The sequence below is a fragment of the Vanessa atalanta genome, chromosome 16 (genome assembly GCF_905147765.1).
Source record: "Vanessa atalanta chromosome 16, ilVanAtal1.2, whole genome shotgun sequence".
Taxonomy (NCBI): Eukaryota; Metazoa; Arthropoda; class Insecta; order Lepidoptera; family Nymphalidae; genus Vanessa; species Vanessa atalanta.
Genome location: NC_061886.1, coordinates 5030179 through 5043729, shown reverse-complemented (window position 1 = coordinate 5043729; position 13551 = coordinate 5030179). Strand labels below are relative to the sequence as shown.

The window sequence follows — 13551 nt, the reverse complement described above, 5'->3', positions numbered from 1 at the left end:
GTGCGTGTCCTTTTTCATAATCAAATCTCGAGTGCCATGAACACATTTTCAACAGCCTTCAACGACTTAAATTGAGGGGCAATCGCACGGTCATATTTAACGTCGTTATGTAAACAAACTACGGCAGAAGCAATTTCACTGCTAATTTCTCGCACTTTAACTAGGTTTAATCCTGTGCAAACCAAGAGCTCAGACACACTAAGATTGAAAAAAATTAACCCCTTGATCACTCAAGTAATAAATTTTATGTCTGGCGATAACAAAAGCAAAATAATTACTAATGAGCAGATCATACCCAACGGGGATTTTTCTCTCAAGTTGGGTTATCCGCTTTTAATCTGGATAATATGTGAATCTGTTTCATACGTATATTATTTCTCCTGTTTTGCTTCATTCATACCTTCATTTTAACAACTTCCCATTTAAACTTCCCACTTAAAAATCTAAACATTGATAAATCATTGCTTTTTAAATTCTCTCGACATTGTAAATAATTTTTCCCTTGTATAAGAACGAATAAGTACATGATATTACAAATTGTGTAAGTCTGACTCAAATCTAAGACTCCATTCTGATGTCAATGGACACGTTCACGTTTATTATTATTAGTTATTCTTCACAATATTTACTACCAGCATGCAGCTTATTTTATTTAGTCTATGTATATCACATTCAGTATCACATCACACTCATCGTATACATAATTTACTCAGCCGTGATTTTTATGAGTTTAATGACTTTATTTTTCATTTTAATTATATCGTTTTAACAATGAAAATAACACATCGTTTTGCATAACAGACCGCTTTGCGTCTAAGTAAATAATTAACAGGATTCTCATTCATGTCTAAATTAGCGTAGAAACATGATATTTGCGTAAACATATTTGTTTACATAAAGTAAACGACGACATAGACCGTGTCAGTACTTCGTCGTATATAATTCGATGTTTTGCTGCTTTTTAACTCAATCGACTATACTTGTCGGCTACTATAATGTGATTACAAAAAAAAATATATGAGCGTCTCGAGACACCAGGCCGACAAAGTATTATTGTATTGTATACTATATATATGTTACCGTTGGTAAATGTAAATATTTATTATAAAGGGACGACTTTTTCGGACATTTACCATTCCAACCTAACCTAACATGTAAATCCTAAGATTTACCAAGTGAATGATGGTAATCGTTCGAATCCCAAAATTTTATGGCCATTTACCAATCATAATAGGTAAATCTTAGGTTTTACTGGAAAATCTTAAAATTTATCGTAGTTCGAGCTTTTACAGTAATATATGTATATATAAAAAAATCTGATTGATAAAAAAAAAATTATAACATATACATCTAGATCGGTAGACCTAAGACCACACTATACTCTACCACAACAAGTATAACAGTAATTAAAAAAATAAATAAAGTAATTACACAATTCAAAATATACTTTATTGAATTGCACACATTACAATCTGTTACGAAAAACTGATAGAGTTAGTACAACTCTTTTAAGTTTTAATAATATTGGATACATAAATTAAAGATTTACAATAAATTGTTGTACTATTATCAACGAATATTTATTTCGCACTTATTTTCACGTACCTAAAGCATTTTCTAGTGATGGTAATTGAAATAATTTATAGTTAATTAAAACGAATAAATAAATATGGAGCGAATTAAATAAGAATATAGATTTCGGTTAGTAAAATAAATATAAGTATGTCATTACTATGATGAAATATGGCAAGGAGGAATATAGCTATCTTGTTTTGCCACAGTATTATACTTTAAACTTCAATTACCATTGTTTGTCTAGTGTCCATATAAAAAGTCTCAAAATTGTTATGTTTGGTAATAAGATTGGAATATCAATTTAAAACGCATTAACCCCAAGGTTAAACCGTTTAAAGTGAGTGTTAATTTTTATATTTATTTATTGGTTTTTAAAGGAGGCGATTTTTTATTTCGTATAGCATTTTATTTATTAAAGATCTTAAACTATGATTGCAATAGTAATTTATAAGCGCGAAAAAAACAGATGCATGATAAAATTATATAACATAAACGGATAGAAGAAAGATTAAATTTACTAAAATTTAATTTAAATCTAAACTCAAAACTTATTTATAAAACTGAAAGTGGCAGAGAAGGATTAAGTTTACAATGGGAGAAACGGTGACTTTAGTATAAAATTTTCACACAGTCTCAAACTTATTATGAGTATTTAAACAAAAATCCCAAAAATTAATAAATTTTTTATATTCGAATATGGAATCAGGTAAATCAAATTGATACAGATAATTCGAGGTAAATGAAGTGCATGTGAAAAACAATATTCGTTATCTCATCAAGGAAATATTAAAGGAATCTGTTATTAACGAAACGATAAAATATCAAAGGCTTTAATTGATTAAAACAGATAAAACTACATAATTCTGCTATGCGGAAATATTTGATACGTAAAACCTTTTATCTTTGGCAAACAATTAGCATGCGAAAGCCATTACACGGTGACACATCACACGTCCTTATCTGTGATAGGATCAACATGAACCAGACTATAGGCGCCAGTTATACACTACATCTTTAGCAGATTTTTTTTATAATAAAATAAAATTACGAAAAAAGAAATACCGAAATTTGATACTGTTTATTTACTTTTGGTCATTTCTAGTGTTATTTTGTGTTAACGTGCTGCTTTAATTTCTCGTAAGTCAATGTTGATTATTATCTAATGGGGTATTTTTTGGAATATTAAATAATCTCCAAAAAATATTTTTTATGTATATGAATCATGAGTAGATACACCTTTCACAGCTGTGAGTGAATGCTGACATAAGACAGTCACATTTAAAAACAAGTTACCAAACTCCTAGATTTCTACCAATATTTCTTTAATAGGTTTTTGTATTAAAACATTATTACAGTCAATATAATAAGCGTTAATAATATAATAACAATTGTTGTTTAACGGCTGCCTAGCGAGGTTCTAAGTCACACAAACTTGTAACTTAAATGGAGGGGTAAATAAGAATATTAGTTATTCCTTATGTTGGGGTAATGCTATTATTCTTTAAAAATAAAAAATCAATCAGAAAATATTTTAAGTAACATTTACGTACTCTCCACAACATTTGATTAACTTTCTTGTTTTCGATCATTATATATTTCTACATATGTACCTATTATAAAAACAACAAAACGGTCCGAGACGAATATATCGCGATACCAAAAAAACTGCGGATTAAACAACCTCCTTTCTTTCTTACATTTCTCTTTAAGCTTGTCTAAAAATAGTCTCAAAAATAAATAAAACTTGAAAATGTTATCCAAAGAGAATGCAACTACGTAGTCATTATAAAATATATACAGAATCATAACTGAAGTAAATGACTATCACGATCACGAGAATTCATAAAGGCATAAATCCTAACGCTAAGGTAAATAAGGAAGATTAAAATTAAAAATAAAATAAAGGCTAGTGAAAACAACTGATGGCGTAATACGTATTTCGACCATAAAGCAAGTATTAATATATGATGTAGTATCTATTCCCATTTCCCTCAATATTGTAGTCGGATATTACGCAATCAAACGAAGAAATCTCTAGCTTCGAGCAGCAGCTAAGAACTTCAATAAAGAAAAATGAGCCTCGAGATCTGCAACTGTAGAAAACAGCCTCTAGGCGGACGAGTTGAAAGATTACATGAACAAAGAATGGACGTTTTGTAATTAACACATTTATGAATTTGTAGCACCTATTTAGAATGTTTTGTGTTATTTGCGATATTAGCAACGTCTTAAAACATATACAAGTACTTACAGAGTTAAAAATTCTGTGTATTTTATTTAGTTGCTGCGTATGTATGTTTATAAAACTACGTAGGACATTATTTGACCCGATGTTTAGCGATACCAAATATCGCCTAAAATAACCGTTTTGTTCTCTATATAAGTGAACAATTCGTCTTACGCTTTTCCATATTTGATTGAAATTTTTGAAATATTTTCGAATGTTTAAAAAAATCAAGAAAATAATCATATCTTGAGAATCAAAAGTAGTTGTCCGTATCGTATTTGAATTTTTGTTTTTTAAGGAGAAATAATATTTTTTCCAGTTTATAGCAGGCACGAAAAAAATAAACAAAAATTTTTATGTTTAAATGGCCTCTTCATTTAAATAAAAAGATTTATTTTTTATTTTTTCGAAAAGGTTAAAGGAAAAGATTTCTTTGATCAACCTGATATGTGCGATATACTTACATCAGAGTTTTTAGTCGAATATATATATAAATTTTAAAATGTTCAAACATAAATAAAAACTAACATGTAGACATATTCTGTAAGACGAAACGCGAAACTCCCCGCAGACATGGATTATATTGATGACAAAATTTACAAAATACACATGTCGAAATAGCGCATAACCGTAATTCGGTTACGTTTAACGAGTGATTATACGAAGTGAATTCTTACAGAATAACACTGTTGTGTCGTATTTTAGGGCTTAATCAAGAATTATGAATAGAATCAGCTCGACAGCCGTTCCAACGTGATAAAAGAACAACCAGACAATCGCATTTTCACATTAAAAAATATAAATAAAAATACATATGGACTAATATACATAATTCTTCCATTTATGACTTGCTTGAGTACCTAATGTTTTTAAATGAAAATAAATATATATTTTGAATACATTAATAGTAATTTCTTAAGACTTTTAAATAATATTTATGAAAACAATATGATTACTAAATATGACATTTATACTTTTTAAATTTTCGACGATTAATATTCAAATCGTGGAAAAACAAGAAATACATTAGTCTAAAAGCTTGCCTAAAATTTGAGTATAGCTTTTTGGTATTAAGATATTATTATAAAACAGTAAAGAAACCATTACTTTGATTATTAATTGATAAATCCGTATTATAATTATATTTAAAAATATTCGATGCCTTTACAACAATAATTTATTAGGATTTTTTCCTCACAGAAAATTTTGATCACAAGATAAAATCAATATTAGTTATTCCTCCTTTCAACAAAAACGTCGTTCATCAAAGCGGGTAGCATAAATTAAATGTATAAAATATTTGATTACTTCGATAGCTGTATAACTGATAATGAAATAGAGTACGCAATGTATGTAATACGGTACAGCATACCAAAAGATAACATACATTGCAAACAATGTTATTCTCATAATAATTGTATAAGAAAACAATTCTTCTTATTTGAAATTTAAAGTGGATAATGAAAATAAATCTAACAATTTCAATAAAGCCACGAACGCTTCGACCGTAGAGATTAAAATGGAGTTAAAACGGAATATGCAGTCAAAAGCAAATATTGGTATAATCAGTCCTTTCCGGCAAACTAATCGGACTTCATAGCATACACGGAATATTTGTCGTTTAGATTACTTGCTGTAATATGATATAATTAACCTCCTTAATTTAAAGCGTTTGTAATTCCATTTAAATTAAATCGTGAGACGAACTCACTACCCTAACACGCTTATGCGATAGTTGTAATTGATAAAAAATCTAATTCATGAAGTTTCATTGAAGTTTGGAAATAGTAGAAACATATCAAAACAATACAAACAAAATAATTTCTAAAGCGATTACTCGTATGGTGAATACACATTGCGAAAACCTTGCGTGTTTTTATTTACAAACTAGCTGTGTTGTCTACGACTTTGATTTAAAAAAAAAAGTTTGTGGTCAGTTCGAAGATTTTACTATAACATATTAATTCTGTATTAGGCAGCTTTTGTAATATTAAGTCGTTGGTAGGAGGCACCCGACGTGACGGCGGGGTAGTGGCATGCGCGAGGGCTGCACAGTATTTGGACATTGCACCGTGACTTTGTTATTATTTTATATATAATTCTAAAATAAAAAAATATCCTTATTGCACCAGCAATCTGCCAGTGAAAGTCCTGTCAAAATCGATCCTGCCATTTCCGAGATTAGCCAGAACAAACAAACAGACAGACGGACAAAAACTGTAAAAAATGTTATTTTGGTATTTGTACCGTGTATACATATGCATTTAATAAAAAGCTGTTATTTTAATATTACAAACAGACACTCCAATTTTATTATATGTATAGATATAGATAAAGGCAAGTCAAGTCAACACGTTTTATAAATTCCCGCTGTAAAAATGTATCTGAAATCATACAAATCTAACAAGGCGAGATGTCATTTAAATAAACGCGGTGTGATTGCGTATTTGCGGCCTCATCCTTACAAATCAAACTTTATATATTTTCTATAGAATCTTAGGTAAGAAATTGATGACGTGTGTTTTGACCACATACATACACACATACATAAGCAGCCTGTAAATTTCCCACTGCTGGGCTAAGGCCTCCTATCCCTCTGAGAAGGTTTGGAGCATATTCCACCACGCTGCTCCAATGCGGGTTGGTGGCATGTTGCAGAATTTCGTTGAAATTAGACAGGAGCGCCGAGCACGAGATAATAATACTATAAATATTGGACAACATCACATACATTAACTCTGATCCCAATGTAAGTAGCTAAAGCACTTGTGTTATGAAAATCAGAAGTAACGACGGTACCACAAACACCCACACCCAAGACAACATAGAAAACTAATGAATTTTTTCTACATCGACTCGGCCGGGAATCGAACCCGGGACCTCGGAGTGGCGTACCCATAAAAACCGGTGTACACACTACTCGACCACGGAGGTCGTCAAACGAGATGAATTATAAACACAAATTAAGCACATGAAAATGCAGTGGTGCTTACCTGGGCTTGAACCCGAAATCATCGGTTAAGCACGCGTTCTAACCACTAGGCTATCTCGGCTCTTTATCACAATGAATTACCTTTACCTTTACCTTACCTAATTACCTTTTACATTTCATGGCGGCATAAGCAACTAATAATTGTTGGTATTTTTTTTTAAAGGTACGATATCAACGTTCGTACCAACATTTATATGTTAGAAATCCCCATGGGGGCCAACGCCTAGTGGCTACATACTTACATATATATTGGAAGTATCACGAAGATGGGAGTAATACTATATTCCTACATTTTTTATTTCGGTTAATATATATTGTGAATTTTATTGCTGTTATCAAGTTATTTGCATAGATCGTACGTGAAGGGATAAAATGCCCAATGATAATTGCTGATTGAATGACCCTTTTCTGTATTTTTTTTTTAATTTTTTACTAATTGTCTCAGTCTCGTGACGTCAGCATTTTCCTTGTTACTTACTCTGTTCAAGACGTTTGGTTTGGTTATTTCCAATCGTTTTAAACGGCACGCCATGGAAGCCATTGTGATCAGAATTTTAAGTCACTTCAAATGGACCGACTTGAACAAAATACGAGATACAACCGAAATTCAAATGTGATTTTCTATTGTGAATGCCATTTATTCAAATTTCCATAGATCGAAAAATAAGATTCGACATAAAATGACCTTAACCTAGAATGATCTAGAAAATGTATATCTTAGGTAGGTACAACGTTATATTACCGATTCATATGGACTGTTCTAAAAAATTTAAATATTCAGCCTCGAAATATAAATAAAAAATTTGAATACAGAATGCGAAAAATATATGACCAAATTTTTGACTACTTAAAATATGCAAAGTGGTTTATTTCCACCAGACAAAATCACGGATGAGGTTTGATTTAATCTATAATATACACAACATATACCATGTTGAGTATATTATAAAAAGTTACGGACTGTGAATGTGTTGGACTAAGGTCTCCTTCCCCTTCGAGGAGAATTTCAAACGACACATGCAGGTTTCCTCGCTATTTCTTTCACCTTCGAGCCAAAGGTAAATTATAAACACGTGTACAGCGTATAAAATACATTTTGTTATATTTTAGTTATTTTAATAATAATAAAAAAGTTTAATTTACGTCAAGCGGATGCGTAACACCTACTAAAACAAAAACTAAGTAATGCAAATAATTCTATTGTTCGTCGTTTGATTTTCGTTTCGTTCCACTTGCACATAGGATGATGTCATCGACATTCAAGCTGAATACGATCCTCAATAAATATAACTCTAAAAAAACGTATCCCGCAAACAGTGACAACGAATCAACCTTGCGTGTCATTCATAGCAAGGAAATTCAACTCCTAATCGAACCAATATTTATATGACATAAAAGTATTATTTTTGGTCAGCATACTTTATGTTTTCAAGTAATATGATTTATTATATTCTATCAATATATCCTTGGTGGTAGGGCTTTGTGCAAGTCCGTCTGAGTAAGCGCACCCCACTTCTGTATTATAATATTGTAGTCTTCCTTTGTAAGTTTGAAAGGCGAGTAAGCCATTGTAGTCATAAGGCTTACTCGCTTTCACCTTACGCTTCTATGCTTGGTGGCTCTTGATGGCGATGCAAAGAATGGTTGATATTTCTTGCAGCGCCATGTCTGTGGGCGATGATGGCTACTATGAACCACAACGTGGGTCATTTGTATATTATATGACGTATTGTATAATTAAAAAACATTGCAATAAGTTTTACTTCAGTTGTATGTAAAGTTAACAGGCGTTCATTTCAAGTCTTTTGTTGAAATGGCTGAGATGGCTTTTGCAACTGCAGGCATTACTGGTTCAAATTCGAAATGTTCAAGATAATAGGAATTTTTAGTCAACAAATAATCTGCAACTCGGAGATAAAAGGCATTAAAAGCAGGTGAAGTTTTGGGTTCTGCTTGGGGTTCCCGTCTTATCGGACTATGAAAGTAAGAGCGTAGAAAATCTAAATGTGTTTGTGTACCACACTTGCACATTATAATATATTCTGCGTAATTTGCTAATTTCCTTTGCGAAATAAATCTTGAACAGAAATTAGTTCAATTAATGTAACTCACTATATCTTATATGATATATTCTGTCATCTCGGAGACGTTTTTGTCGTGACGAGTGAAAAGATTCCAATTAAATTGTCATAAGTCACACAAAGGTACACGTTCTTATTAAAAAGAAAAATAAAAAAATCAAATTAAGAAAGATCTTCCTTTTTTGTTGACGGTTAAAACCTTGTCGTTATTGGCTTGAGAAGTAAAACCGGTCAGTGTACATTCACATATAAATTGTTCAAGTGCATTTATTGTGTATTAAATTGAAAATATCACAATACAATATTTCCGTATTCTGTCTTAAAAGATCTTTAGATAAGATTCAAATATGATAATAATTTTAAAGTTACGGTAAATACGTTTTACAGCTATTTTTTACCTATACGTTCTGTGATTTTATCAATCTATATTTTTTACAAATCCACTTGATTTCAATTCCATATTGTTATGATAGTACTTATAACCTTTCTTTCGTTTTTCATATCTTGATTTCATATATTGATATTAAACTACTTTTTTCCGACGATTAATTGAATAATGAACAACTGGATAAGCATTCAGCGTTAATAAGATATAAGGGCCATCTAAAAATGTTAAAGCCATTCGCTCTTGATCTCTTGGACGAATATCGTCCCACTCTTAGCTGATATTTTACAATGAATTGGAGACAATTAAAGAGGTGTGAAAAGGGTAGTTGGTAAAGGCGGACGAATTTTACGTGGTAAGGCTTTGTGCAAGTCAGCGTCATATTCTACCGCCAAATAGCAATTTATTTAGAATATGAGGAATATATCTCAGAATATATACTTCGTATTGTTGTGTTCCGGTTTGGTGTCTGGTAGGGTATATAGTGCAACGGCACCAGGGATATAACATCGTAGTTTCTAAGGTTTGCGGAGCATTGACGATGTAATAAAAAAGTTAATATTCTTTATAGTGCCAATTTCAATGGAAGGTGATCGTTGCTTACCAAGTGACCGATTTGTAAATAGAATAATAAATAATATAAACATAAATCCCAGAAGAACTAAAACCTATTTCAAATAGAATAAATAAAATAAATAAATGGCACTGAGGCAAGAAATTCTTAATTACTTATTCCAATGTTCAATTCACCCGCCTCCGTTTCGTATTTACGACTTGTAAAAGGTAGGTAAGTAATTTAAATTTTATTAGCAAAGTTTATTGGTAATAAAATAAATACTTTTTTCTGTTCTGGACGTTTAGTTTTCGAGTAAATTAAACAAATTTAGGTATGAAGCAAGCTTGCACTAATAACATAGGCAAATTTTTAGGCACAACCGACGACTAAAACGCGGGCGAAATCGCGGGCGACAAGTAGTCTATTATGAAAGTAAAGAAATAGATGAATTGATATGCATTTCGATGGATTACTCATGTGTATAGAATTAAATGTATTGTTTCGTTCCTGAGAAATTGTTGTATAAAATATTGCACTGATACATATTAATGTTCTTCCAGCAACCATAATGTTCAATATTCATATCAGTTGACGTAATAATTACAGAATTAATTAAACGCTAGACTCTTACATATATACGTTGCCCTAGGTTTTCCTGTATATTATATAACTTTAAGAAGTAACAATATAAATACAAATTAATATACGGTAATTTTCCTACATGATGAAATTTTTATATTTCGAAAAATATCAACATTCTGTGCAGCTTTCGAAATGAGTTTATTTTTAGCTAAATTTTAATTCAGAATTATGTATACAACCAGTTTTAAATGCCAGATTGAGATTTTTTTATTCAAAGAAGTGTGAAAGAAGTTCAAAATTGCTTGAATTTATTCTGTTCTTTCAAATGAAACTCACTAATGATCTCACCGTAATTTCCGTTCAGTTGAATAGCAAGCTTCCATCTCTTTAATAATCTTGAATCTTAATAATGATAAATGATTTTCATTGTATTTATTTATTCGTTAGCGAAATATAAGATGATATAAGAATAACGAGAACAATAAATATATTTTTAATTGTTTATTTATTACATATAACGCAATGAATTTATTTATATAATGTTTATTACTATGTATAAAGAACTTAGGATTTAATTATCGAAACTAAAATTAAAAAAACTTTCTTTAAAATCATTATCGCGTCGAATGGTGGCAGAAATTCTAGCCTCATTTCCTCTTTTAATTCGCAATTCCGTTTTCTCTGGATGACAAATTAACGAGCCTTCCTCCAGAGTAATATTAATAATAAAAAAAATCACTTCTGAGTATTTTATATTTATTACATATTTTACTGTATATTGTAACATTAAATATTTTTTGTTACAATAAAATATGTACTTGCATGTGATTTACTTCATTCGTCGTCAAATGACACGTCGCACTTTAAAAACAAACTATTATTTCCAAACACGAGTTTCATTATTACTGAAAAATCACCGACAATCACTATGGACTCCTTTAAATAATGTCTAGCTGCGTGTTTGTATGTAATGTTTTATACAAGAATTAACGAATTCAAATTCAAGATTTACACAAAATATCATCATACTAAAACTTGCTTAAATCAAATGTCGAAACCCTTCATTCGGTCTGCTTAAAAGTGGCGTGCAAAACAAAATGAGTCAAAGGTGAATAGAACGCTGAGAAATACGGACAGAGTTATTGAGTTGAGGACAAAGTTGAAGAATACTAAGAAAAGATAAAGTAACAAGCATAAAGTTTGCTAAAACTAAGCTACTAAGTCGAATTTCTGACAAAACCTGCAGAGTGAAAGCAATTTGCAATTGGAAATTGCTGGACGCATGATGGATGGATCCGAAGTATAGCCCCGATTTCGAAGCATTTTGATATAATCCCAATATGCAATCCTCCACTTCAAAAAGGTGAGAAAAATTTAATACCTGTACCAAAATGTTTTTTTTTTAAAAAAAAAGAATATCGGTTTGTATTCTATTTATTAAAATTTTTAATTTACCTGCTTCCGTTTTTTTTTTCAATTTACGACTTATAAAAGATTACTTTATTAGTAACATTATATGATTTTTTTCTACTTTAGATTTGTATTTTTTGTGCAAATTTTTGTGTATTTTTTATTACTTCAATATTTTTATGTCCCTGGTTTCAAATGATCCAATTTATATTCTTGTTTCTTTTTTTTTATCAGTGTGAGCAATTCATAAAAGTTACTATATTATTTTTGAGGATTTTTGTTTCGTAGATTGTTATCACTTTTTTAGTTAATGATATTTATCTCTTAAAAGTTTCCGCTCGTGGCTTTTTTCATGTATGGGAATGGTAGGAAGGACCTTAGATACTTTTCTGTACAATTTCACAAATGTGACAATTTCATGATTATGAGTTGAAGTTAAGACGTTATAAATTTTCAAGAGATATTAAAATGAACATAATTCTGCAATACGATATTATTAACGTACATCTTAAGCATAACGCTACCTCAAAACTTTTTCATATCATATTTCCGAGACCCTTGAACCGAGAAACTCTTGCAGAATTCTAATGTTATATTCAGTCCTTATATAACGGACAAACAGGAATGAACATGCAAAATTACAAATATATAAAACGAGTTCCCTGGAAGCGCAATAGTGTCATAAAAACAGATGCTATTTGAATTTCAAGACGGGAACGATTAACAATTCTAGTACTGTGCCAAAAACCGCTGGCATTACAACGCAAAGGGAGTGGGACTAAATAATCATTATTTATAGATGCCAAAAGTATAATCCATAGTCCAAAACAAAATTTCATAAAAAATATATTGTATTTTTTATATTTATATATATATAAATAAAATCTTTTGGATCTCGGACCTGGGTACAAAATTCGGGTCGAGTGTATAAAAGTTATTGATTTTACTTAAGGCCGTTGGTGTTGCTTCTGAACTCTTTCTGTCGAGTCGGGTTCCCATCCCGTTGTACTGTCAAAATAAGAAAATAAAGAATGCTACTCTATGCTACTCTTGCGCAATTGGCGATCTTTATTCTTTGTATATGATTATTATATTTATTTAATTTAATATCTCTAAGCTAAATATGTATTTTAAATGTCGCCGATATACATTATCCATTTCTAAATATTTAAACTTAATATATTTCATTATTATAATATTAATATTTTATTTAATTCAATGCCAAAGATTGCTCCCACTATTTAAATTCGTACATAGCTACCTATTCGTAATTTTGTTTGTATTTGCATTTTGCATGGATATATTAAGATAATAACTATGTTATATAGCATTTTAACGATAATGTTTTCTTGAATATGTAAATGTCAAATTTAAAGTTTGTTTTTGAACCAAACAGAGATTAAAATGTTTTGTCTATTTATATTGTAATTTTATTATCGATAGTATTATGTTCACGTGCTTCAAAATATCCAGCTTCCTTGTGTATTTCTTAACGAAAAACTAGTTCGTTAAAATTGTTTAAATTCATCAGCGAATATATATATATATAATATGTATATATAATTTTAATTTTTAAATACAATTTCTCGATATGTTGCTGCAACTGTAATTGTAATTATGTGATATTTCATCATTTAAAGTCTTTTGAGTTTGATCATTTTTTACTGTAAGCTCTCAAGTAGAAAATATGGCATCAAAATGGCTTGCAATTTATTTCCAAACGTTAAACTCATAGTACATTTT

The 13551-nt window shown here is 30.3% G+C and overlaps 1 protein-coding gene across 2 annotated transcripts in view; it reads right to left on the bottom strand.

Moving 5' to 3' along the window:
• LOC125070144 (dual 3',5'-cyclic-AMP and -GMP phosphodiesterase 11) overlaps positions 1–13551 on the bottom strand; it is a 230927-nt gene that overhangs the window by 202727 nt on the left and 14649 nt on the right. The gene's annotated exons all lie outside the window — the stretch shown is intronic.